General features: G+C 38.2%; 2 long non-coding RNA genes across 4 annotated transcripts in view; both read left to right on the forward strand.

Annotated features, from left to right (window-relative positions):
• Window positions 1-27,236, forward strand: part of LOC121076920 — a 146,182-nt gene that overhangs the window by 86,362 nt on the left and 32,584 nt on the right. The window lies entirely within an intron of this gene.
• Window positions 19,550-26,431, forward strand: LOC121076924. Its single transcript, XR_005823798.1, has 2 exons — window positions 19,550-19,703; window positions 26,157-26,431. It is a non-coding gene; the product is annotated as an uncharacterized LOC121076924 (long non-coding RNA).

Consider the following 27,236-nt stretch of genomic DNA (forward strand, 5'->3'; position numbering starts at 1 on the left):
AATTGAGAAAAGGTTTATTTTGACACTTTAAAATTGTATTCTGTTGAGTGACAGTTCTTGGAATACATCTTTTAATGCAAGTTTAACTACTGGAAAATGAAATAAATTCAAGCTGAATTGTGTGAATTTAGAACTGAATGGTGGGAGTTTGGAGGCTGAGGGAGGCGTAAGAAAGGCTGTTTGGTCTTTGTAGGGAACACTTCTGGAGAATTGGATGAATCTGATACAAAAGCAGCGTGTATCAGACCGGAGACTACTCAAAGAAAAGGGAAATGCAGTTGCCTGTATATAACTGCAGACGTAGAACAGATCTCAAAAGGCTGTCCTGTCCATCTTTCCCTGTCAGGGTCAAGTACACTTCCAAGATCTATCACTCTGCCGCTCCAGAGGCAGACTGTTACAGTGCCTTTCTTAATCTGAGGAAGTCTTTCCTACTACCTAATGCGAATGCGATTCTTCCTTTTTTTTTTTTTTCTCCCCAGTTTAAATCCATCACTATTTGTGATGATTTTTGTGGATATGGTTACCATACTTCTCTTCCCTGCTTTTATTTTAAAACTATCTTTTTCCCTTCCTGTTTTTATGTCTTCAGGCTTAGCAGCCGCCTTTGTCCTCTGAGGAAAGAGAACACACATCTCTGAGGCGCATTGATGATTAGGTATAGATGACCTATATATAGGTCATTCTTCATCTTCTGAGCTTGTGTAAGTCCTCAGAGTAGAAAAAGAGGGTGTGAAGACATAAGAGTCCTTAGAATAAAGGACTTTTCCAAGTCCTGTAATCCTAGATGGAAAAGGATTTTGTGGAGAGGAAGAGTTTCTGTAGCAGAGGGACAAATGGGTGATTGAATATTTAGTTAGGAATTCAATCACTGTATAGATTCTCAGTAGGCCTTAATTATACTCTTCTATGCATGATCCCACATGCTTGCAGAAGGCAAATTTTTATTAAAGTTGGAGAGATTTTTTTTCTTCCCTGAGAATTACAAATTTAGCCTGTTGGCATGCATTGATTTGCTTGTTTAATTCTATGTGTTTTAGGTGTGTATCTGATAGTTAACCTTATAAACTCTCCTTCTAACACACAGATCTGCCCAATTTTCATAAGGCAAATAAGGACAAAATTGTGCTTTTTAGAGGAACAAGTTAGAATTAATGCTTGGCTATTGCTGCTGTGATTGCTTGATTTCTTGTCTTTAAAAAAAAATAAATAAATAAAAAAAAATGAAGTATGTGACTTCTCAGTTTTGCCAGGAAATTCTTAAGATAGGTGGCAGTAAAGTGCATACAGAACCTTGCCAGTTTTTTTCTGTGTAGGCAGGAAGGCAGCGCAATCATATGAGGAAGCTAAATCCAGTTGCAGAGCTGGAGCAGTATGTTGTATGTTGGAAAGTTCTTGCTGGTCTTTGTACGGGAGTCATAAAGTAGTGGCAAACTCTGCTAAGGATTCTGCCTCATGGGGACTGCAAGCCAAGTGCCCAAGTTCCCTGCTATGAATATCTGCGTGAAGCTTGTTGAAAAGCTTTCCTTTGCATTCTTACATAATTCTTGGAAAAAGCATTTGGAAAGTATCTCTTCAAAACTATAATACTAAAAATAAATGCTTTTTCTGTATTTTAGCATAGCTTCTATTCCTCCCCCTCCTCCCCAGGATTTGGCCTTACTTTCTGAAAATACTGAGAGAAAAAATGATAAAAATCCACTCTCTACTTTCCACAGTGATGGAGAGAAATATTTTTTATTTTTTTTATAATCTGTATACAAATAGTAAAGTGTTCCAAATATGAGAGAGACAACATTTTGCTGCTGAATTTTCAGATCTTTACTCTCAGTGGATTGTGTATAGGATGACAGGGTATGCATTCAGGGCAAGATGAAGTGCTGTGTTTGAATAACATGCTCCCATTTCTGGTCTCTGACTTGGATATTGCATTTAACAGTAGAGCAGAAGTAGTAGCAAATGATACCAAAGTTTGTAGAGGTCTGGCACTCTGTGCTATGGAGCAAGTTGCATTTCCTGTAGCATTTGCAATCGAAATAATTTGGAAATTATTCACATAATATTAAAATAATTGTATATAATTGAATATATTCAGTAGGATTGTGATTAGAATTGGATAACTTGCAAAGGATGAATAACAAGAAGGATAAAGGTTTACCTGAGAGATGCGCAATCGTCTTACAGCACTTCAGAGAAGTGAACCTAAGGATGGGGCAAGGAAAGAAGAGTACTTGTTCAGGTTAAGTGCACATATCTGGCTGCCCTGGAATAACTGCTGTTGGTCACACAAATCTATAGCTCTGGCATCTGGGTTCTGCATAGCTAGCAAAGCATGCTTCTGCTTTTGTACCAACAGTTGGGGTTTGCAAAGAACACACTAATACCTGCAAGTTTGTCAGGTACTCCTTCATTGGCCTTACCTGAATTATTCTCTGCTCCAAGGAGATGTGCTAGTTCAGTTAGTATTGAACCAGCAACTGGTCTTTTTTTCCAGAAGGCTGCAAACTGGAGCTTGAACCAATTAGAGCTAGCTGTTGTTCTGCCCCGCAGAAGTAAAGCCACTGCTCATCAGTCCCTGGTTTGTTAAATCAAGCTTGCTGAGACTGATTAGCAGACATAGACATGTATTTATACTGCTATGTTTCTTGTCTTTTCATTTTTTTCTTTGCTGTTAACTTCTGCACATTGCATTGTTTTTCCTTTCTTGAAATCTGTTTTCATAGGCATAAAAAAATATATATAAAAAAAATGCCAGCTACATGTATAGACAGAACTGCTGATTTGTTGACCTGTCCTGAGTTTGCAGTTTTTACTAATATTTTACAGCTTAATTCTGATTACTCATCACCTTGGAGAACAGAAATAACCCATGAAGGGACAAAAATTTCCTGTAGTTCTTTAACTAATTTCAGTATTAGATACTTAAGGACAGCAGAACAACTTTTTTTAAAAATCTTTTTTTTTTTTTTTTTAAATCATTAGGTCAAACATCAAAGAGGAGGATAAACAATTTTAATGTGATTTCTTTTCTCATAGTTTCTTATGTTACCTTTCTAATCTTTGGTAATCATCTTGTGGAGCCAGAACAAGCAGCTACCTCTATCACAAAACAAAATGGCATTTCCTAGGCTGATATCAAAGCTCATACAGAGATTTAAAACATGGCTTTTCTGTTCTAACCAATACTTGGAAGGCACTAAAAGTAGGTCTGTTTTTCTCAGTGGTCTTTCCTGGGGGTTATTTATTAATCCAATTCTTATTCTCAAACCTCATGAGACATTTGGCTCTGATGGAAACCTTTCAGCGTATTTGTTCATTCCTTGGGGAAGGTCCTGCTCCGCTGTAGGATCAGGCTAGCTCTGACAGATCTGCTTTATTCATGGTTATACTCATTGACAATTGCCTTGGTAACTGTAACTACAGACTAATTAGGAAGAAGCACTATTAAAACACTAAATAGATAAGCAAACTAGAATTCTTTTAGCTTGTCAAATTGGTCCATTAAATCTGTGTGTGTTGTACCTGTAATTGCAAAGCTCCAATTATCATACACTTAGTGAAAGGAGTGATAAGGTTCTCTGGAGTGGAAAGAGATAAGAGATAAAAGTGAAAAGTTTCCTAATAATAACTTTTACTAAAAGCTATCAATGGCAAACGTATACTTCTGATAAGAACCAGAAGCAGAGAACTTTTAAATCCTGGTATCTCCAAGCAAACAAAATAACAGCAAGTAGAATAAGTTGGAGAGAAACGTCATCACCTCACGTAGGTGGTTTAAACAATGTAAGACACTTCAGTCTTCACAACCTACTTGTATTGCTCCTAGTAAGTTCTGTTTTGGGGTCTAAGAGGCACTGATATCAAGAGACTATGACCTTTGGGGAAGTTTAGCACTCAATGTGCTAGAGAATGACGGGTCTGACCATTCACACTTCTTGCTGGGCAGCGCTTTTGACCATAACCATCCCTGGGAGACGGCCAGCTCGTAGGGATCATTATAGTTTGTTTTGAAAATGGTGCTTCCTTACAGGTTCTCTTGAAACTCTTTTGAGGGAAGATAGAGACGGATGACCAAATCAGGGAGTTCAGAAATACAGGTCTGAATTCAAGCACTGCTGAAGATGTGAGTTTATGCAGAGGGGGAGGGAAATAGATGTGTTTATATTTCTGCCGTAATTCACAGTGGTAGTAAGTTGAACAAAGATATATCTTGTCTCAGTACCTTTTGATCTGAATCTTTAAAGAGGAATCTGGAGAGATTTTAGAAAGCCTGGAATCAATTTGTGAAGGGGTAAAAAGGGGTAGATATATACTGTGGAATCAGTAATTTTGAGAAACGCATAAAAGGAAGAGAGGGGTGGCATTAAGAGCAAGCAAGATTGAAAGAACTGTTGTTACTAAGTAGAATCTTGTTGCTTTTTTTTTTTTTTTGTGAAGTGACTGTTATCTGTGAGAAGGGGGTGGGAAGGAAAAGGATAATTCTTCTCTGAGGGCCCAAGAGGCTTTATCCATTTTAAAACCAATTCTGTGCAAAATAAAGGCAAGCGAGCATATGTATTCTAAATGGCACTTCAACCTCTCTCCAAAAAAAGTCATCAGTGTTCAAATAGGCATCATTACTCTGTGGTGTTGCTTTCTTTCTTTCCTTTTCGGTTAGTGGATTACAAATGACAAGCCTGATTTCTAATTGGTTTTAGAGATGTTGTTTGTGAAGTTTTACATGTAAAGGGAAGCTGTGGTGTTTATATTTTTATTTTTATTTTTTTTTCTTCCTAGTTTTATCAAAAGGAGAAAAAAAAATGATGCAGATAAAAGCCAGGAGAAGGGGAAAAAGGTGATCACTTCTACACTCAGAATGGCTTTGGAAATTTGATTTGAAATGAAGGAATGTTCTCTTTTGAATGGTTGAGATAAAACAAAAAATGTTTTGCCTCTGAGAAATCAAAATGTTTGTTCCAAGCAAGTGAAGTCTGATGATCAGGTGGTTAAAATTACACTTCTAATGGCTTCTTAAGCTGAATTATACCTACTTAAGCAGTGGCAGTCAAGCATGATACTGGGGGTTTATAAATAGTTAGAAGGTAAAAGAGCATGCTGGGGAAGAAAGTAAAAACACGCTCTCAGATTCTTGTATTTTTCAAGACTTAAATCAGTATACCACTTTTCCAGTTTTTGTTTTGCAGAGCCTTATTCTGAAAGACTTTTATTTAAACTTAAATTTTGGAATGTGGCTTAGGAAGGAAGCAACAGGGAGGTAAAATGAGGGATACATTGGCAACAAATAATCTGCTGTCAGAGAAGGAGGAATCTTTACACTAACATTGTCATTTTCAAAAACAATTAGCTTAGGCTGCGGTCTTGAAGACCATGTTTGTTACCATGTAGGGTGTATCTACTAGCTGTAGAGCTGAGGGCTTCAAGGAGAAAGTAATCTGACTTCATGATCTTGCTGCTAAAAGGAGATACTTAATAGTGGTGCTCCTAAAAACATAGTTCATATACTTGTCACCCTGTTCTTGTAAATATATGCCAGTTTTTCAAAGATTATTAGTAAGAGAACAGGTTAAGTACTATTAGAATGTGGAAAATGTGAAACCTTAAATTTCACATTTCCTTAAGTGGCAGGAAGATCTGGTCATTTTGTGATTTATGTTTGACAAACTGCTAACATCCAATCTGACAGGACAGAGGAAAAGGCAATTACTCAGTTTTAAAAAATTTATGATAGTTTTTCAGTAGCTTGGATCACAGCAAATGATTCTTGGGACAATCCAATATCAAATTAATAAATGAAGGATTGAGGTACTGACAGAAGGGGGCAGGGGGTGAGAACTGGGTGAAGATTTTTGGCTGTGTGAACATGATCTCAAAGAACACATTTTCCTAATGTCAAAGACTGCCTCCAGAACCATGCTCCTTGAGAAGTGAATTGATATGGGAGAAAGGTACAAGGTACAACCATTCCGCTACTGCCAAAACTGTATTGGAATCTGTGCTTTATTGCACACGGAATAAGCTTGCTGAGTTTTAATGTGGGCAGAAACAATCAAGCAATATCCGTCTGTAAAGTTAAGCAGCAGCTTGGGGGGTTGAAAATAAATGATCTTGAAGGTCCCTTCCAACCCAAAGCATTCTATGAAATGCACTAGCACTTCTTGCTTATGCAAAGCAGCCCAAGTAATTTCTTGAAGCTATTGTAAAATAATTCTTATTCTCTCTCTCTCATTCTGAGCCCTGATGTGTCAAACTTTCGGGCAGTATGCTTTACCTACCTGAGTAACAGCACGCCTGTGGTTTAAGAGTGGATCATGGGATCTACAGATGCTGGCTACAAATCTGTGTCACTTTGAGCTTATCGGCACTGGAGGAAGCAGTTTGTTTATTTACAATATTTGGAGATACGTTGGGATGAAATATAATAACTTAACGAAAATAATAATACTTGATAGGCTGTAAGTATCACTGGATTTTATTAGACAATATTTATTAAGTATGACTTAAAAACTAAGCACTGCATCAAAGGTCTGTAGTGACACTAGATGCAAACGCTTCTACAGGATGAAATAAACTTTCTTGACCAATTTTAAAATTAAAAAAAGCTTATGTTTAAATCCAGGTACTTTGTGCTTTTTGGAACAGCACTTTTTTTATTTTATTTTATTTTGCTTTGGAAGTAAAGGATGACTTTTGATTGCATAAGGAGGTTTCTTCAGGGAAATCAAACGTTCTTGGAGGACTGCAGAATTCCTTTGTTGAGCTACAGCTGCAAAATGAGGGCTTTAGACATTTGTGTCATGTTAAATGTTCACAGCAGGAAGAGAGCCAGGTACTTGGACTGACATGATGGATTCCCCTTTCACCTGCTGCCTCCACCTCATTAAACTGCAGTGATTAAGGAGTTATCAAAATTTAATACTTCAAAATGACTGCACAAAAGCAACTTCTTATGGGAAGCGATCTTTTAAAAACTGCCACCTACATACACAATTTCTCCCACAAACCTCTTCCTCTGTGCACCCTTCCCTCCCCTGCATATTCTTCCCTTTAATTTATAGAGAAGTGGTGAAACCTTTAGCCAGCAAGAGCCACTCCTGAGAACAAATATGGGCTCTAAATTATTTGAGCCCATCGGGCATATTGGTTATTAAACTTCATCTGGTGTAAGAGGGCAGATGGATGTGCTGTGTCATTGCCAGCTATATTAATTGCATACTAAAGATTTTCAATTTTTTAGGTAGAAATATGGATTGGAATTATAGCAGGATTATTCAGGTGACTCTGTCAAGCTGTAGCTTTAGAGATGTATTAAAACAAATTAACACTTTGGCTTGATCAGGCACTAAATGTTGCCACCTTGCTACTTTGTTTTCTCCTTTCCTTCTTCTGTGCAGTCCACACACCTTAGCTGAACCTGACAGAAAGCAGATGCTGGTATTTAGTAGTGAACCACCTAATTCTTAGTATTTTTCCATCAGCAGATCTCAGTGAAGTAGATCTGCCCTCACCTTTATTTCCTGAGAGGAAATGAAGGAAACCAAGCGACTTGCCCAAAGCCTCTTGGAAGAGGAGGCTGCAGCATTACCTATAGTCTGCTTATCACGAATCTCAACCCATTGCAATGTTTACAAAGCTACACTGTTTCCCAGTCAATAACCTGCTGACTGACATGAAAAAGTGCCTTCAGAGAATAGTGCCTGGCCAAGGCTCAGTGCAGATTGTGCCAGCCAGTGGCACGGCCCCTGAACAGTGTTATTCCCGTGTGCCAAGGAGGGCAGCTTGGAGCTCTCTCTGTATCAAGCAGTAAAAGCAAGGGGATTAAAAATTGGGGGAAAAAAACCTTTGGGGCCTCCAATTTGTCAAGTCGGCCTGCAGCTGACATAAGGTGAATTTTTTTCCTGATAGCAGTAGATCTCATGAATTATGATACAGCGCCTGGTAAAAATCAGCTATACAGCACGGGTACTGATAAAGCTGACGGTGTAGGATGGAGCTCCTTGATGCTGCTCCTTGTGCACTGCAATTTTACCATTTTGAGGTTGTATGCCTTGTGGGTTTAGGCTCGTAGAATTTTTATTAACTAAATTCCTTGTGCCAAATAATAAAAGAATGGCCTTTGTGCCAGAAGAGAGAAAGAACTTCCTGTAGGAACCCCAAATATTAACAAAGCTTATGCAGTCTTGCTTTTGTAGGCAGCAAAAGCACGAGTCTTTAGCAATTCACAACATTAGTAATAGATCTAAAATATTGAAGGAAATATTTAAAGATGTAATTTAACAAGATCTAGACTATATTTCAGGAATCTCCTGTTTAAATGAAGCCTTTAAAATTAGTTCTGTTAGCACTATTACAGATTTGTATTGTGAGCCTCTCTCATAGAGTGCTTATGTTGTGTGTACACATACGACATACGCAATGCAAAGATCACTGGCCTTAAAAGCTTTTAGCCTGAATATAGGAGAAGAAAAACAAATTGTTGTGGGCAGGCAGTGGGGAAAAGGAGGCAAGGCATTGGTGTTGGTTAGCCTGATGGACAGTGGTGTCGCTACGTGCGGCTCAGCTGCTCTGAAACCATCTGAGGCGTTACAGAAGGGAAGCACTAGGGAAAGGATTGTAATGCATACTCTTGTTTTGACCATGATTGGTCTGGCTTTCAGGGGTGATGTCAAACACAAAGTCTGAAACATGTAAATCAACTTAAAGTTGCATTAATGTCTGTATTAACTACATTATATGGTTCTCTTTATACTCCAGTTTAGAATGCAATGTAACACATCTAGATTTGTGGTCCGTGTATATAGAAAAGTGTGCACATGTATCCTCAAAGATTCCTTTTAAGGCAAATGGAGCAATTGCATAATCCTTGCTTTTATTTCTTGAGCTTTGGGGCAAGAGCTTATTTAATAAAAATTGGTCAATCTGCCTTCCCTCCTCCATCACAGATGTCATTAATCAACTCACTGTTCCGTATCAGACAAGGATGATCATAGTTGTGCTTTATATAGATTACTTATTAAAAGGCTATGTTTAGTTCTTCATTTCCTCTCCTATTTATTAGCGTGTCCCCTTTGGCTGCTTCTGTGTTACATATGTCAAAATGTTATGGCCAGAGGAAATAAAGGTTTATTTATGCCATGTAGTTACCATTGCAGCACTGCGCTTGCTGGTCAGAAGTTCCTAATATAATTTTCAGTATATAAGAGAAGAGTGGGTGAAAGATGAAGTGGTTAACAATGGTGTTGGTCAGAGGTAGCAATGCGTGGAGTATACCTGTGGGATATTTGAATCACACTGAAGTTTTTTTTTTTTTTTTGACCTGGTGGGGACAGAAGCCCTCCCCACTTTCACTACCACATTTTAGCTTATGTTAGAAAATGCAAACAATAGCAGAGCCATGAACAGCGAGAATGCTCTTCATTCTATTTTTTTACCACATATGTGTGGGTCCAAACAGCTTTCACTGTATCAATAAGCAGTGGGAGGCAAAAAACATCAGGGATGCAATAGTTAGATCTATAATAAGGCTATGAGAGCTAAGGAATCTGTTTATTTACAGGCAAGCTCTACAGCTGTCTTCATGAACTGCTCTCTCTCCATATCACATGGTGGTTTGTTATTTTTCTAATTGATCACACTTATTTGTGGTGTGAGCCTGGACAAATAGATATTAGGACAAGATACCCATCCTTTTAAGCTCATAGCTCATCACCTTGTGTAGAATAGTGCATGTTCAGTTTCTTGTAGATACTTCCATTCAGTCTACTTCAGATCCATGATATGACTGCAGGGATAAAGAATTTGCGTTGTTTATGTACAGACACTTTTAATGCTACTCTAGAAGCACAGAGGAGTCTTAAAGATAGTAAAATGACTTTGTACAACATACTAGGTTAATACGAAACCTCTTTTACCCTTGGAGAAATCGAGCTAATGCCTGCTTGTGAAGCCTCTAAAGGTCAACATTGTGTACTGTAGAGTGAATGAATTATTGCAAATGGTGGTCAAGGTGGCTATCAAGAGGCTTGTGTATATTCAGTGCTGGTATTGCTGAGCACATTGCCTACTTGCACATTGCCCACTTTCACTGTAATTTGTTTTGCTCTGAGCAGAACTGAGGATGTTGCTTTTAACTGGATATCCCAATGATCTTGGACCTGCTGACTGTAGATATACGAGTGTTGTAGCTCTTCTGCACAATAAGGAGCTGTACAGAAGCAGTCATGATAATGATGGTATGAATATGCAAGTAGTTCTCAATGCCAGCATCATCATCACAGATGTTCCCATGCATCTGGGGTCCATGCACGATTCATTCATTTTGCACATGTTCCCACTCAACAAGCTTCTCTGAATGTTTTCACCCAATGGGGGATGGCTGATTGTTCAGCCTTTTTATCATGTTTTTCTCAAGTTTACTCTAGTAACATCTGTGTACAGTCATTATAGACCTGGCGCCTGTTCTGAGTTGGTACTGATTTTTCTCCCATGGTGACAAGCAGTGCTCCCTTTTTCTATCCCATTGAACAGAACTGTAGTAGAAAGCAACCTATGCTGTCAGATGCTGTCTGGCTAAATGTATTTCTCAGAGACTCTGACAAGATAAGTCTTTCAAGAGCTGCAGAGCATTGGCAAAAATGATGATAACACCTATTGTACCAGGAGCCTTAGGCTGTGCTCTGCTGGTGTTGTCCTTAGATTTGGCTGGCCAGCCGGACATAATGTAGTGCCATAAAGCATTTTCTTAGCTTGGAGTGTGAGAGATGCTCCAGCAGTCAGATTTCACATCACTTCCTTGTTTTCTAGCATATCCCGAAAAGATGAAAGCAGCCTTTTGATCAAATAGTTACAGAACACTTCTGGGATTTGGGTCTGATGGAGTCAATCCATTTTTGGGTAAGGAAAACCTAGAACCTTTCTTCCCTTTTTTGAGAATTGATGGATGATTTACTTGTTAAATAATTGTCCATAATTATTCGCTGCTTCTATGGTGCCATGTATGTGCAGAAATGGATGATAGCAGAGCTGTCAGTTCGGCATGACCTTGTCCTGCCCATATTAAAATTTCTAAGCCCATCATAGGCACCTATGAAATATTGTGCTTGAGAAGCCAGATGCCAAATGAACTGATATTTGTAAACTCTGGCAGTCATGATAAATACAAGATCTCTACTGTTCACTCAGATGCTTACTAAGGTACCTGTCTCCTGCCTTGGCAATGCAGAAAGCAGTTGAAAAGTTGAGAGAAATCTCTATTTGTAGGAGAGCATGATTGGAGCAAAGTTATTGAGTATATAGCATATTTTGGTTATCAAAGTAAGTTTGTAATAGTTTGTTTGTTTGGAAAGGAGATCGTTCTTGGCTTGCTCATTATTGGTGTGTGCTTTCCATGAGCAGTTATTGAGATTAAACATTCTCTAGGGTTGTAAGTAATTTATCTTCTAGTAAACTGATATCTGTTTATGTGTTAACATTGCTTACATTATTTATATGTAGATTTGCATCCATGAACTGGAAAATATAATCTTTTATTTCATAAAAAAGTAATTTAATGTTTAAAAATCAATAAAATATTAATTACATATGAAAAGGCTTCTGTAACACAGAACACGTACTGTATATTTTGGCAAATTGCTCATGCTGAGTAAATTGTGTAGCAAAGGAAACAATACATTAGCAAAAACCAAAAACAATGGAAGCTGGCTGTTCTGTGGTTAAACAAGTTGCACATGTAGATTAACCTTTATTTGAAGACAGCAAAGAGAAATTGGTGTGCTGCAGCTATCTGCCCTTGCTCATGAAATGCATCTGATGGCTAAAATCTTCCCAATTGTACTGTATTAGTGCCGTACACAATTTTTATTTCTTTTTTTTCCATCTCCTGTTGGAGTGTTTGAAAACTTGAAATTGGGAAACTTTGGGCTTCCACAGTACAGCTTTACAGTTCATCAGAACTCTAACGATTCAAGCAACAGCATAATTGGGCAGAGTTGGATTAATGTTTTGACAATTAATTTAAGACTTCAGTTCTTGTCGGGCAAAGGACAAGCTTGGCTGGTGTTGGGGAGAGCGTTTTGTTTCATTGACAATACCAATATTCTCTGTTAACAACAGATTTCATTGCAAACCATCAGCACACAATTATTCCTAGATTGTACATTAATTTCTGTGTTGAGTCTTGGCGTTGCTTAATGTCTTATGTGTTGAACAGAATGACATCTGAAACAAGGAACTGTTTTGTTAGATGGGTAATCTCCAGGCTGTAAATGCAATACCTTTCAAAGTTGTTTGAATAATGTGCTCTCTCAAGAAGGAAAAACCTACCTGACTTTTGCATGGCTGAGAAAAGTCATGCCTTTTAACTTTGCATTGCTTTTGGTCAAGATGATTTATTCTGAGGAAATACTCTTACCTCATGCACTCTAACCTTTGCAAAGCTCGTTCCATTACACTTTCATAGCCTCTTCTACAGGAATGGTACTTCTCCTTCTAATGTGCTCTGTGGCTTTACAAATGGCAAGGTCACGTCTTTGTAGGATTTGCCACAAAGATGAAAGTTCTCTCAGAGCCTCTTTCCTGAAAGCTAAATCCACCATAAATCCCAGACTTTCAAGATTTTTCTAAACTGAGAAATGTTGAGCACTTGGATAAAGATCGGTATCTTTTTTTTTTTCTTTTTTTTTCCCCCTTCATTGCAGTAGTTGCAGAAAGGAATATGTATGCAGAGTGTCCATGAGTTAAGTATGTTTAGGACTGTCCTATGACTCCCATCATTCTTCTGCAACCACTGTAAATCTGAGCTAATCTAGGTAGTTCTGGTTCTACATGTTCCATTGGCTGGCTGTTGACTGATTAATTATTAATACCGTGTATGTTTCCTCTGAATATCTCACAGCTGATGATTTTTGCAATATCCTTGAATACTTCAGATTATCAACTGCCAGTTCAAGCTTGTGCACACAAAGCAATTGGAAAATTTGTGGATTGAGGCCTGAATATTTGGGCTGAAGCTAACTACATTTTAATAACTTCCAAGTGGTAAGATAATACGCATATTCAGTATGCGTAGCTGTCATGGTGTGTCTGTTCCTTATGCTTTCCTTACCTTTCTAAGGGCCTTTAAATCATAGCCCCTTTTGGTGCATACAGTGACGCATGCATTTAAAGTTATGATAGTGAAATGTTTTCCTAGTATTTCTTTTTCTCTATATGTTTAAGATATGTTTTGTTTTTCTCTATATGTTTCATTTTCTCTATATGTTTAATTCTAGTGCAGTACGTATTTATGATGTGGGATGACTCCTGCTTATTCCTCTTCCAAAACTATCAGTATATTTCCTCTATGTTTCCTCCTTGACTCTCTCGGTATCCAAGGACAGTGATGAATTTCCTTCTGTTAAAAATAATGCTGTTGTATGGCCACACGTGCACACTCACTAACTATATAGGACGTTATGAGTTTGGGGGAGGGAGCTGTTTCATGTCACTAGCTGCTCACAAAATTTGCTTAGGGCAGCTGTGATGGAAGCAGTGTATGTGCTTCTACCAGCTGCATCTGAGTTTTTGTATGGTTACAACAAACACTGAGTCTCTTCAGATGGAGGCAGGAATTCCTTTATTCATGAGAACATGTGTTCTCGTGAACATATTAATATATACCATTGAAGCAAGACATTCAGATATTTCCCAATAGGAATACCATTGGGATTCTATGTGCCTGTCATAACATTGATCCAGGCAGTCTGCTCCAATGAATTTGTTAAACAGGTTTTTACATCAGTACATAAAATCAGGAATTTATGGCTTGCTATAAGGCATACAAAGTGAGATTTCAACTCCCTGTGGTGCACAGCACATCGCACATCAGGAATGTCACTATTCCGTGTAGCATCTATTACTCCAACCTGCTGCTAAAATGCAATTCTGGGCTGTGCTTCATGTATTTCAGGAGCTAGGATAAGACAGGAAGATGGATAAACTGCCATAGGCTGATGGCACAGAGGTGGCAAAGCCTATCATTCTCCAAAACTACTTTTTAAATTTTATTTCTGAACATAACCTCTTCTAAAACCACTCTTGATAACCCTAGCTGTTCAGATCCATGCAAACAGAATAAATTAAGTAGGAGGAAAAAGTCAAAACACACTTAGCACGTAACAAAAAAATAGTGATGGAGTTTAGAAAGCATAACAAATGATATAATTGATTGTCAGTCTGAAATGAAGTTTTCTTTCACGCAGGGATCAACAAACTATTCTGCAAGCTTGATTTGTTTGTATAGTGCCTATTGTTAGTTCCTGTTAGGAATGCTGCTTGGGATTTTCTCTAGTGCCTCTCAGCTGAACGGACCATTTTGGTCCTGAAGAACAGTCCTTGGCCTCATACAGCCAGCAGCAGTTACCTGGCAAGTCCTTGCAGGGTTTCAAAACCTTTCACCAAGACTTCATTTTCCTTTCACCTACTCATGATGTCTAATCCCAGTGTTCTCAGTGATAATACCAATTATCCCCAAATAGACAGCGAGCGTGGTTGGATTATAACGCTTTTAGAGGTATTGAGTTTGGGTATATTAAACCAGTGATGTGATTCATAGCAGCTAGAATCGGATAGTCCCATGCAGTTAGTCTTGCTTCAGTTTTCAACACAACAGGCAAGGTCACGGTCAAAGTGTAGCTTTTGTTATCCTCAAAGATGCTGAGAATCCGGTGATGGTGATACTTTAGGGAGGATAGTCATAAACTCACTTGTGCAGGTTTTAATTACACATAATTTGTGTTTTTCTGGAAGGCACTGAATCAGTCTTCACATGTATCCAACGAGCCCTTGAATTGACTGCTATTTTGCTGGATGAATTTCAGCCTTGTTTCATTTTCATTTCATGCACCGGTGTACAAATTTCCTATCAGCTTCTTGCCAGAGTAATGCATGTGCTATGCCAGAGAACTTGGATGTCAGGGTAGCATAGAAGTAAAATCATTTTTATTGGCTGGGCTTTTGAAATGGATAATGAAATGAAAAGCCTGTCACGCCCTGGCCTCTGTTTCATACGTTTCTCATGTAAGTAGTGACCACAATGAAAGCGTTGCTTGCTGGCTAATTGATAGCTGGTATGAAGAGTAGTAGTAGCACCTACTACAATGACGGTTGTTAAATTCAGTACCTTTTAGATATGATCCCTGTCTTTGCATCCTCTCATCCACAGAAGATGCCAGCGTATTTTTATTATGCTATACATACACAGTCAGACTTCTCAAGGAGACTTCTAGTCATTTTCTCTCTAACTGTACCCCATCTGCAGGTTTCAGACTTTAGTTCTTCCATGGAATCCAAATTAACTTTGTAACAGGTGGATAGTAATAGGGAAGCTGGTTGGGTACTGTCTGACTCTTGCCTAGACTGCAGCTTCTCAGCCTTCTGAGCTCTTGCAGTAACAGAAACACACCATCTTTCAAGGTGCCCACACGTTCTCTTTTATGCTGACAACCCCATCCTTCAATGGGAGGAGGACAGACCTTGTAGGGAGTGAGGGCTGGATTTTGTGCCGTCTCTTAAGTGAGCAGGGGTCAGCAATTGCTATGGTTGGCTTGCTGTAGCTGATCAGGGCTCCCATCCAAGCTTTAACAGGCATACCCCTGAGCCCCTGTTCCACCCTGGGAATACATTTGTCCTGCTATATTTACTCATCCAACTGCATTCACTACAGAGGCACAGTGAGTTGTGGCTTTGCCTTGTGAGCGTGGGCTCCAGTCTCCCACAGTAATGGAGTAGTACATGGAAGGGGAAAAAAGTTTCTATTTTAATTCATCATTATTTAACTTTCCTTTTCTCATTTATTTTTAGCATTGATAAAAAAAAATGGAGGAGAGGCTGCTGTATGGCCATGTTATTGCTTGGCTCAGTTCCAAGAGAAACCTAGCTGATTGAGGTTTCAGTGCTAAAGGCAGCTGGTCTGCCCTGCTCAGGGGGATTACAATCTAGCCTGCCAGCTTTTGCATGGGTATGTGTTCTGCCTCTCAGGCTCTGAGGCCATATTCCAATTACTCCTTCAGAAGGGCAGATTTAAGAATGAAGGTAGGCACTACTTTATTTATTTATTTAGCTTATTAGCGAAAATCAACAGTTATGATGTTGCTCTGCTGCTTTCTGGCTAGGTGGCACAGAACGTCTTGCCGTCGGAAATACCCAATACTTCTTAGTAGGGCTAAGAGGCTGCTTTGTACAAGACAGGCTCAAACAGAAATACAGGGAGAAGAGGGGAGGGAGTACAATGACCAATTAAGCTGAATCCTATCAGTCTTACCTGCTTCTATGGTGTAAGCTACAGCATACAGCTGGAACGCCGAAGGTCCAGGACTGTGAGTAGGCAAAACCACTAGTTGTGCTATCTGCTACTGATTACTGATGGATGCTATCTGCTGCATACTGCTAGCTTTTGTAGTGAAACAACCTTTTTGTGTTGAGCGGATGCTTTTGTATATATATATATTTTTTCCCTGTAGTTATACTTTGAGATGGAGCAAGAGTGTAGATCTAGAACAGAACAGACGTCATGAAAGATCAATCAGAACGTCACTGGGCAGTATCTAAGTGTCTAAGATTGATTATGAGGGATTGATGGCTTGTATGTGTCTAATGAAGTTGCATGAAATCAAAGCTTTATCCAAGTTGGCAACCCTTTATGAGAAAGCTCTGTTTGGTGGCATTCTACAAATGGGAATTCATCCACTTCTCAATTCATTGGAGCAACCACTTCAATGCAATTTTCAATATATAGACAAGAAGAGGGACAAAGAAACTCTGGAAAGTGATGTGCAGACAGAGGCTGAGAGCCGGTGTTGTTCAAATTTTTTTTTGCAAAAGTTTAGTCCAAATTACTTGAAAATAAGTAGCCCTTTGGGAAGAGGAGCTAATGAATCCTACTTTGTAAAGCATTTGGGACTCTAGTTGATCTGGAATAATAACTTTTTAATGCTGCATCACGGCCACACCCTGATCAGACATCAGAATGCATGCAAGCAGAGCAAATTGTTGGGAGTGCTTTAAATGGTGTTATTTGGATTTGTCTATCATTGAAGATGGGGGAAACCTTAAGAGTAGACGAGCTAGTAGTATCTGATAAAGATCTGGCTAGCAGTGCAATCTTTTTCTCAGGGCATAGCCTATATAACCTCCCTCTTCCCTGAGATCTTTCCTCCATCAAAATTGATTGAAACGTAATGGACAGGTTTAAAGGCTGTTTGGTGGAAGACAAAGATGTGTATGTTGTTATATATCTTACTACCTGATCAGATACTAGGCTAAAATCTATAAATCAGAGAAGAGCCATCCTAAATTTAGCAAGTTAGGCTTTGTCACAAGGAAGAAGAAAGGATAAATTTGTTTATTCTCTGGAAAATGTTTCAGACATCGTTATTCTTGGAACCCTGTAGTTTGCCATATCAAGCAAAGCATCAGTTTCTAGACACCCTGCTGACCACACAAGGAGGAATGCCAAGTCCTTCCCAAACCCAGGACCTTCGCACAGCAAACAGATGTGCTGCCTGCAGTGCTGAGCCACCGAGTATAAAGGTTGGATCAGTTTCTAGGAAATTAACATTATTTAGCCTTTAGCAGAGAAATCTCATCCCTGGTACTCTTCTAATAATTTTTCTAGTGGCCTGTTTTATTTGAATGTGTTCCCCAGGGTCACATCTAATTTTTGTATCTGCATAGAATCCGTTGTGGAGGATCAAACAGCAAAGTCTGAAAAAGCAAACACGTGAGCATGGGTGATATGGCACAGAAGTGCAGTCTTAACACCATTGCCTACTGCTCTGAGCACAACGAAGTAAATCACTTTCAAAATGCAGTACAATGACTGTCTGAAGCTTATTCAAACCATTGCAGTACAAGCCTCAGAAGGGCCTGAGGTTCTGGTTGGCTCAGATAAGCTTCAGAGAACATCCAAATGTTTTGATGATTATCAGAAACTCTTGGATCTGCTAGACTGTGCTGGAAAACTTATGAGAAGCTCCCAGCTTTCTTCTGAGATTTTTGCTACTACCTGCTTTGGTCCAGATGTGCCTCTGGAAGGGTCTCAGTACTGAAGATGAGTGGCATGCTACAAAGAACTAAAATGGACAGAAGCATCTCGTCTCCAAGGAGTTTGGCCCTTCAGTTTCTGATTCCAGCTGGGAAGAGATGATAGAAAAATATGTAGAAAGGATGAACAGCCATTGCCTTTTAGATCTTAGTAATAGCCATTAAAAAAAAATAAATAAATCTGCTCTTTGTTCTGGTTACAAGACTTTTAATTTTTCTGAGCTAGTTGTGTATCTCATGCAGAGCAGACAACGTGATCTCCTTCTGCCACCTTTATTCCACCTGGTGAAATAAAATACAGATCCTGGCTAATGTTCTTACAAAATACTGTAATATAATTGGATGGCATTAATTTAATTTCTCTGTTTCTTCCCTTGACTCTGGTCAAACCATTGACTCTTTTTTTTTTGTGTTGATCCTGCCTTGTTGTTTTTTGTCACCCCTTTCTTACTCTGATACAATTTTCTTTTTGCTGCTAGTATTCAGAGAAATTGATAAGGTAGCAGAAAACTAAGTGTTAGAAAGGAACAGCCTTTTATGAAAGAACACAAATATCATTATCTCATCATGAAGATTCTGTATGTCGTGTTGTATTTTGTCTGTGGGAGTTGGGCATGTACATATTCGCAAGACAGTGGGAAGAAGAAAGTATTCTCCAAAGAAATTGTAAATGTTTGAAAGTAGCATTTATCTTTTAAGGCTGTTCGCTAAATTTCAAAGTAGCCCTTTCATTACTTAAGTTTGTTATAAGATTTGTCAGCTAAGTGAAGTTTGACACTTAAGAAAAAAGGAAAACAGTGAGCTGTCCCAGATGTCTTTCACGCTACATCTCCGTGCTTTATGAAATGGTTTTGATCACTGGATTATCTTAATCCAGTGTCTAGCACTCCATGTGCGGTGATGCTTCACAGCTGTAAGGCTACTGCAGTGAATGCTGCCCTTGTGCCATGCAACTCCCATGTAACACCTACCCAAGTACCTTATGTTGCACTTTCTGAAGCTGATAACCGAACTCTGATGGGAATTTTGGTGTTACAGTGTGAAAGTGAAAGATTTGCCCAGATTTGCCCTACTGTGAATAGTAAGACTTCTGTTCATCGCTTTGGATAGGTCAACAAGCTTGCAGACGCACATGTGGTGACTACGTTCCTTTAAAACAAATGCATGTAAATGGGAAGTATAGGATGCTGACATGATGTATAAATATCTAATACATTTAGAACAGCTTGCTTTCCTAAATAGTTTGAAAAAAAAAAAAAAAAAAAAAAGCTGGGATCCCTTAACACTAAAATTGTGATGCTCAAGTATAAATACTTGATTGAAAGAAACTAATAAGTTAATGGATCATATTGCATGTGGTGGAACTCCAAAAAAAAAAAAAAAAAACCAACTAGATCTGAGAATCATAGATCTGAGAAAGAAATTAATTGTTTACAAGTATGAAACAGATGGCTTTACAGTTGGGAGTTTCCCTGGACTTGCTTGTCAGGGACATGATCTTAGAGGCAGCCTTTGTGCTGTAAGCTGAAAAATGCATTATGACATCAGATCCCTAAAACATTATCAACGTCAGATGTGAAGGCAATACAGGAGTCGTATAAGGAAATTCTGAAGAAAACACTCAATGAGTAAGCTCCTAGTTTTTGTCAGCAGCCATGCAGGAAAGCTCCTTTCATGTTTCTATTGGTTTGAGTCATATGTCAGAAAGCAACTGCTTGCTTGTTCGTGTGTAGGTTTGGCTTCGGTGAAGTCAAGGCTCTTCTTTGTTTGGGCTCCAGAGGCTGGCATCCAGTTCCACCTATGTTGTTCTGCTGATGCCAGCTGAACTGCAGCAGGGGGTATAGGTTTGCAAGTACTCTTTGGTTTTGATCAATTCATATTTTTTCAGTTTTTTTTGCAAAGTCAAATATCTTTAGCTTTAAAATGAGAAATTCTATTTCTTCTAGTTTTATCCTTTCTAAATCTGAAGAGCCTTTGGCCTTAACTTCATCCTGTGTTTCCCACAGGACCAAGCAATTAGGTCAATGGGAGTAGTCAGGGTTCAAAGACAAACTGCCACTTCTAGATCTAAAAAAATATATAAGGCGGTTTCTACATTAATGTTTTTTATCGGTATTTAACTGTATTTTAGCTACTTGAATATTGATCTACGATAATGTATTTTTAAAAAGAAACTGTAAAAGAAAATGTGATATCCTTGCTTCAGAGCTTTTGTTGAATTCTTAAAATTATCAGGGTTAAAACATTATTCACGTGGCAAGGGGAAAAATTCGGGGTTTCTCCTCTTTATTTACAGAAAATATGTCCAGAGATAACATTCACCAGTGGTTTCCACGTTATCTGTGTTGCTTTAAGTAACTCTTGTACTAAGGGACATGTTGTCTATATCTAACTGTGCACTGCAGTCATTTGTGATGAAATTCTGTTTTTTATTACCTCCATTGTCCGCATTACATTACTAGAAGATGACAGACTTCACTTTATGTTCCGAACAAATATATGATGAGTGGTTTAGAGACTTTGCTGTGTAAAAGTGATAAGCAGGTAGATTAATAAAGAAGGCAAAGGTGAAGGATGGTAACATGAACAGACATGCTTATGAGTAATAATTGCATTGTGAGAGGTGCTGATGCTAAATCTGAGTTTATTTTTTTTAAGAAATTCTAATGCATTTCTGTAGATGTTTTAACACCATCCTCAAAAATTCAGTTAGGGATTCTCTGCTTGCGCACTCGCAAGGACTATATGTTTTTTAATTTTAGCTCTGCAACAAATCCTCTATCAACTTGAACTGAAATTAACTGCCAGAAATAAAAATTCTAATTTAGATTCTTAATTACCTGCCTTCAGGTAGTCTCATGGATCATCAGAGGCTAAGGAAAATCTGTAATGATTGTGCAATAATTTTGGACTGGCAGTACATTAAACAAATGTATTCAGCCACACAGGTTTACTGAAGCAGTTACCCTGGGGACAGCTCTCCAAGCTGCCACGTACATCTGTAACCTCAAAGGCACGCGAATTGTTGCAGATCTCCTATGGACAAGGACAGATATGTGCCTGCATAAGAATGTAATCAAGGGGAGGCTCTAGTTGCAATGCTTGAATGAAGCGCTCTTTTGTTCTGTTAGTGCAGAAGAAAGGCTTTTTGCTAAGCAGCACATTGCCATGTTCAACTATATCAGTCTGCTAACCAGTTGTGCCTGTTCGTAGGTCTGAGAGGTAGATAAGGCTTTTATACTGCTTGTCCCTCAAGGAAAAGCTGTTTAATCAGTCTGTCATTTGAGAGAGAAATCCTTCTAATTTTGTCCATGCTGATAATCTCCTTATCTTTAATGGGACAACTTCCACTGATACTGATCTGGAAAGTTTTTTTTCTTTCAACAAGAGAAAGATAGCGACGGTTATTCAGACCTTATAGTATTTGGTTAACTACAGCAGGACATTACAGTTTCTCTTTCATTTTATTAGCAAACTTTGGATTCTATATATTGAGTTTATATGGAAATTCCAGTAATTAATTCTCAGTAATCCAGCAAAACTATAGAATCAAGGGGATCTTGAATCAACTGCTGCAAGGTAGCCAGTGGAGCTAGCCACTTGGCAACAGGAACAACTAGTGGGAGAACAAGCACTGTGCCAGTGGTAGTGGCAGCTGGGGAAGGGTCCTTTCTGTGCTAACTCTTCTTGGTTTTCCTAAGAACCATGTAGAGCTGGTGCATGATGTTGGATGAAGAGTTGGTGTGTATTTTGTCTTTTCAGATTTGGCAAAATATTTTACTGGAAAAGTGATTTTTGTTGTTTGCTCAATCAAAACAGATTTTTTTCTTTTTCCTTTGGAGTGCACTCATTAGCCAGTATATCTCTGCTTCTTCACTGCTATGGCTTGTGCTGGGTTGCGTAAGAGTATCTAGAAAGGAAAAGACTGGGATACAGGTTTGCTTTGTTGAGGAATTAAATGAAGCTACAGCGAGGTGGGTTACCGTATTTCCTTGTCTCTTACATCTCCTGCAAGTGATCAGTTATATGGAATAATCAGTGAAGAAGATTTACCTGTTCCATAATTGGTGTTTTTGCGCTCATTTAGTGAACTACCTTTTAAAACAAGACAGGTGATTAAACCATGTCAGCTTAAGTGAGAGTGTATAATGAGGGTCCAACTTCTAGGATGTGCTATTAGATGGTGATTAAATATAATCCTGTCATGTAGCCCAATCAGGAGTGAAGCAGCACTGGGGTAATGGTGCTTGCAGGGACAGATTTCCTCACAGCCACTACAGCAAGCTAGCATCTGGTGTGCTGAGACTGCTACCCCTTGTGCTGAACAGCACTCTCTGCTTTTGCTCTGACTCAGCTGTAGGATAACCACACGATGTCCAGCTGAGCTGTCATCAGGGTGGGCGAGCTTACTTTTGCATTGAAGAGCAGCAGTGTGAGGCTGTGTGCTGTGCAATGACTGTATGCATACGGCTATTGTCCTTTGGTTTAAAACTGCCTGGGAATTAGCATAGTGGGGAGCTGTTTATAATGATGCTTCCTGACCTCGCTGCAATATAGTAATTGTATAGAAAAATATTTTACTTGCAAATGTTTCCCAATTGAATCTCTCGGTTATGTTCAAATTAAGCTACTGTTCAGCGTGAATGAGGATGAGGATGACAGAATTTAATCATCACAGAATAAAAAATCTACCACAATTTAAATTGTACTCCCTACCACTTTCCCATTTCTCTGCAGGAAAATGAGCTTCCCTTGTTGCCAAGACTAGTGTGTGCTGAGATATTCCAGCTAAAGCACGTAATGTATGAGTCAGCCTGAGTTAGCCTTGCAACCAAAAGGTTCATTAAAGCCTACAAAGTGGTGCTGTGTTTCAGATAAAACCCAAGGGATGAAACAGCAAAACTCTCTTCAGTTTTGTTGAGTCCTACTTAGAATTTTGGGTGCATCTATAGAATATAAAAAAATAGGCAGAAACCAGGTAAAGGCAAAGGTCACCAAATAATGTGAATCCATTCTTTAATTAGCTTCCATTAGTCAAGTAATTTTAAAGAAACATCACCTAATTTAAAAGTTTATCCAAAGACTGTTGGAGTTGATCAGATTTTTTTCATTGATTTTTAGCAGGCTGGAGTCTGAGTTTTGACTTAATCTGAAAATATGTTCCTGTGAAGCAAGCCATGTTTGCTAATACATGCCAAGTAGCTTTTTAGCTTGTTAATAAAATGAAATATTTCATTTGAACAATAGTTTAATATAATTGAGCAATTATCTGATAATCTGTACATGCTTAATGGGGTAAATGCAAAAGGCAGGTGCAAAAAAAAAATAATCCTTCAGTAAATTGAACTAATACAGCATTGAATGAACTAATGAGGTGCTATGGGAGTTGCATTTCAATTAAAAATCTATGAAGTTTTAAGCACCTTATGAAAGTTGTTTGTTAGTTTTGCCTGCTTTCAATGGAAGGGAGAACCAGTTAAAAGCTCCTAAAACACATGACTGAGTCTGAAATGAAAGCTGAAAATGTTTTAATGAAGAAATAACAGTTTCTCTTCCAACTGCATTTGGCAATCCTACTTCTTAGCAACCTGCCTGCCCTCACTTATGTTCCACATAGAGCAACTTGGATTTTCTTATAATGCTTTATGAAAGGGCCAACTGTAGAGAATGACCAACATACGTCTCAATTCCTACGGGCACAGTAGAGACTAGCTGTGTCTGAGAAAACCATTAGGTTTATAGACTTTAAGAATGAATAACTCCTGATATGCTTGCAATAAGCTAAGGGGATTGATCTCCAATGGTCTACAAGATATGTGGAGAGTTATTCAGCAATTTGGAACTCCAGAGGCTGCAGTTGAAGCAGCCAAGAGCAGATTTGATTGTCAGCCTCGCAATTGTCCAATGAAGATATAGATCATTCAGCAGAGTAGTGCTCTACAAATGGGCTATTTGAAGTGAAGTGAAGCAATAGGGAGAAGATGCACCAAAGGGAGTGCCATTGGCAGAACTACTGTAACTGCTGTAACTACTATAAGCTTGAACTAAAGTTTTTTGAAGTTGCAGACAATTCCATGTGAATTTAATGAATATTAAACCAGATGCCATCTCTATTTTATGATGCTATAACAATGCTTTAATAAATTGTAGTTGCACTTGAATTGTGGTACCCATAGAAAATAACACAAACAACACCAATGCCTAGATCGATCTTCATCTTTCACAGGAACATGCAAAAAGAGGTGGAATTTCTCTTGAACAGCTTGCTCTCCTTAAATGGGGAATTCTGTTTTGGTAAAATTTGTGTCGTGCTGTTGTACGTGCTAAAACAAAACAAAGCAAAGTGATTCATCCTGGACATCTAAAAAAACAGCAAATAAAATCAACAACAATATGCCTCCTCCATACATAGAAAGCATTAATGAGAGAGAGGGATGGCCTAGTAATATTGTAGAACTCAATTACCAATTTTGATTTCTCTGATTTCATGGGGAACAGATTCCCAAACAGTAGTAGAATGATATTTGCTTGATATTATGCTGGTATGTCCCCCAAAATAAAGTATTAGATCCCATGTAAATGATTTATTATGAGGGAATTTCCACAAAAAGGTTAGAAATAGCCTTTTAAACCCTCAAAATGAGAGGGACATTGTTCTCTACTAGAATAGTAAAATTACCAATTATGGGATTAATGAGCTTGGAATTTGCTATTAGTTTGTTAACCTGAATGCTTATAAGTGTCTATTGACATAGAATTATTCTTGACAGGTGAACCTGTAATTTAGTGTATCACTTTCTTTTTCTTGTTATAAAAATAATGTTTTATACCAGGAGAAAATTATTTGTCATACTCAATGTGTCCAAATATTTGGAAAGTTGCCCAGAACATGAATTAACCAAACACCATACAATATTAGGTTTAATGTAAATTTCATTAGCTGCTCTATAAATTGCACAGTGATTGTATTTCCCATATCTCTAGTGGTTTATCCCAGTGAGCGTGTCAGTATGAAAACTGTGTTTTGATAACGATAAACTATGTTTTGATAATAGACAAGCTATGGAGATATCCAGAAGTTCTGCCTTGGAAAAGAATTAGACTTTGGGCTGGAAATGGTTCTTATTCCATGTTCCGCACAAGCCTACCTTCAAACCCATTAAAATCAACAGAAAAGCTTCAGCTGACCTTAACGGCCATTGAGTAATGATCCATATATCTTTCTCAAAATAGCTCAGAATGTACCTTCTCTGAAACCAGTGGCAAAACTCCCAGTCTCGTCTTTATGTCCACAGTTTGTCTTTGGTTTTGAGTTTTTTTTCAGCTTGCATGTAGATACAAATTCAAGAATGAATGAGAAGGTCATGCAGCCATCAATGTTTCATGACATGTGATCTTATATGGGATATGATCTCATATGAGATATGATCTTAGCATGTGATCATCTTTTTAAAGATTCAGTAATGCATTACATTATAGTCTTTTGTTATTTTTACAAGTGCGACTATTTCAGCAATTTTTTAGTATCACTTGGAGGGGGTTGCATTGTTATGCTTAGAATCAACATTTAGTCTTTCTTAACATGTTACATTGCAAAAATAGAGTTTGAAATATCAGCTTTGACGTTGTCATTGTAGCAGAATATTTTAGAGATATCTGTAAGTAGTTATGAAAATAGGTATTTCAGAGGAAACATAATTCTCTTTGAAGTGCTTATTTTAAAGCAAAGACATTATCTGTATTGCAGCCTTGTATGCTTTGGAGTTTTGCATAATTTCTAGCAATCTCAGTGTCTGAGTTCCTCTCCATTATGCATTCCACTGGTTAATTTATGAAGTGTAAGGAATAAAGCTGGTTAAAAATAAATTTGCTTTGGTGATAGTTAATCTTTTTCCACAATATGTGCTGTAATTAACATATTAATCTGTAACAAATGCTAAAAGTTTCTTCCTAATCGCTTTGCCATACATTTCATTTGACATTTCAGTTATATTTCACTGGCTTGTCCTATGTGCATAAAGCGATAAAAACATTCAATGAAATTGGGCATATTCATACTAAGAATCTGATTTTTTTTTAAGATTAATTTGATTTTTGTGAAAAGACCCCATAGTTGGGAAGAATGTGACTTACATGAACAAAACTACCATTTGCTAAATGCCTTAAGTCGGGAATAGAATACCAACTTGGAAATGATTATGTAACACTTTAGGTGCTCTCCAAGCTATCTCAGTATAAGTTAAGTGAAAAGCATTACAGAGGCACATTAAGTTGCATCTTTACAGGGAACAAAAAGCTTACGAATCACAAAACCTGCTACATTCTGCAGTGAATGAATAAATGTGCTGGCATCATACCATGCTGTGGGTCAAACTTCTCTCTAAGCACAACAGCCATACACAGTTTAACTTCGGAAGCAGTTTGAGAACTTCAATAGGATTGATTGATTCATTTTGTTGCAGTGACAGCAGTATTTAGGATTTTTTTTTCCCTTTCAGTGGTGGGAATTAAATGTTAACACTGAGCTTAATCTCTAAGACTTATAGAAGCAAGGTGATTGTGAAAATAACTCAGTTTCATCAGTGTTGTATTCTATCAACTCTACTTTCTAATGCCCAAGAGCATTTGGGTAGGTAAATTATTAGAGTTACCTTACTGCTTCCATTGGACTAGCAGCTTAACGTGCTAGTCCTGGACAGAGCTCCCTAGTGACAGATAAACCAACGTAGAGAGATGTTGGTGAGATGAACCCTGCCTCTGACAGCTCATAATCTACTATGAAAGAATAGTAGGAAGCCCCATGATAGGGTACTGAGGTGGTACTTATGGCATAATATGCAACGTGATATGCCTAAACTAATTTAATTATGAATCAACGCTCTCCAAAGCTTCCATAATTGATGTTCCAAACACTGCAGAAGGGAAAAACCTCTTTATGGGGATTAGAGACAAGGTATGTCATTACCTAGAAGGAACAGAGGGTTAAGGTGCCAAGTTCCCATTAGTGTTCCTGCAAGGAAGAAGGTCCAGAACTTCAAATCCTCAATATTTCTGTTCATCTGTGATTGAATCCTGGCAGCAAGTACTATGTTTTCATCAGTAAGATTCTCTAAGTAAAGGTTGTAATCCTGGGCTATGGAGGAAAAAAACCAAACACCATG

Source organism: Cygnus olor, chromosome 12 (assembly GCF_009769625.2).
Source record: "Cygnus olor isolate bCygOlo1 chromosome 12, bCygOlo1.pri.v2, whole genome shotgun sequence".
In the NCBI taxonomy this organism is placed as follows: Eukaryota; Metazoa; Chordata; class Aves; order Anseriformes; family Anatidae; genus Cygnus; species Cygnus olor.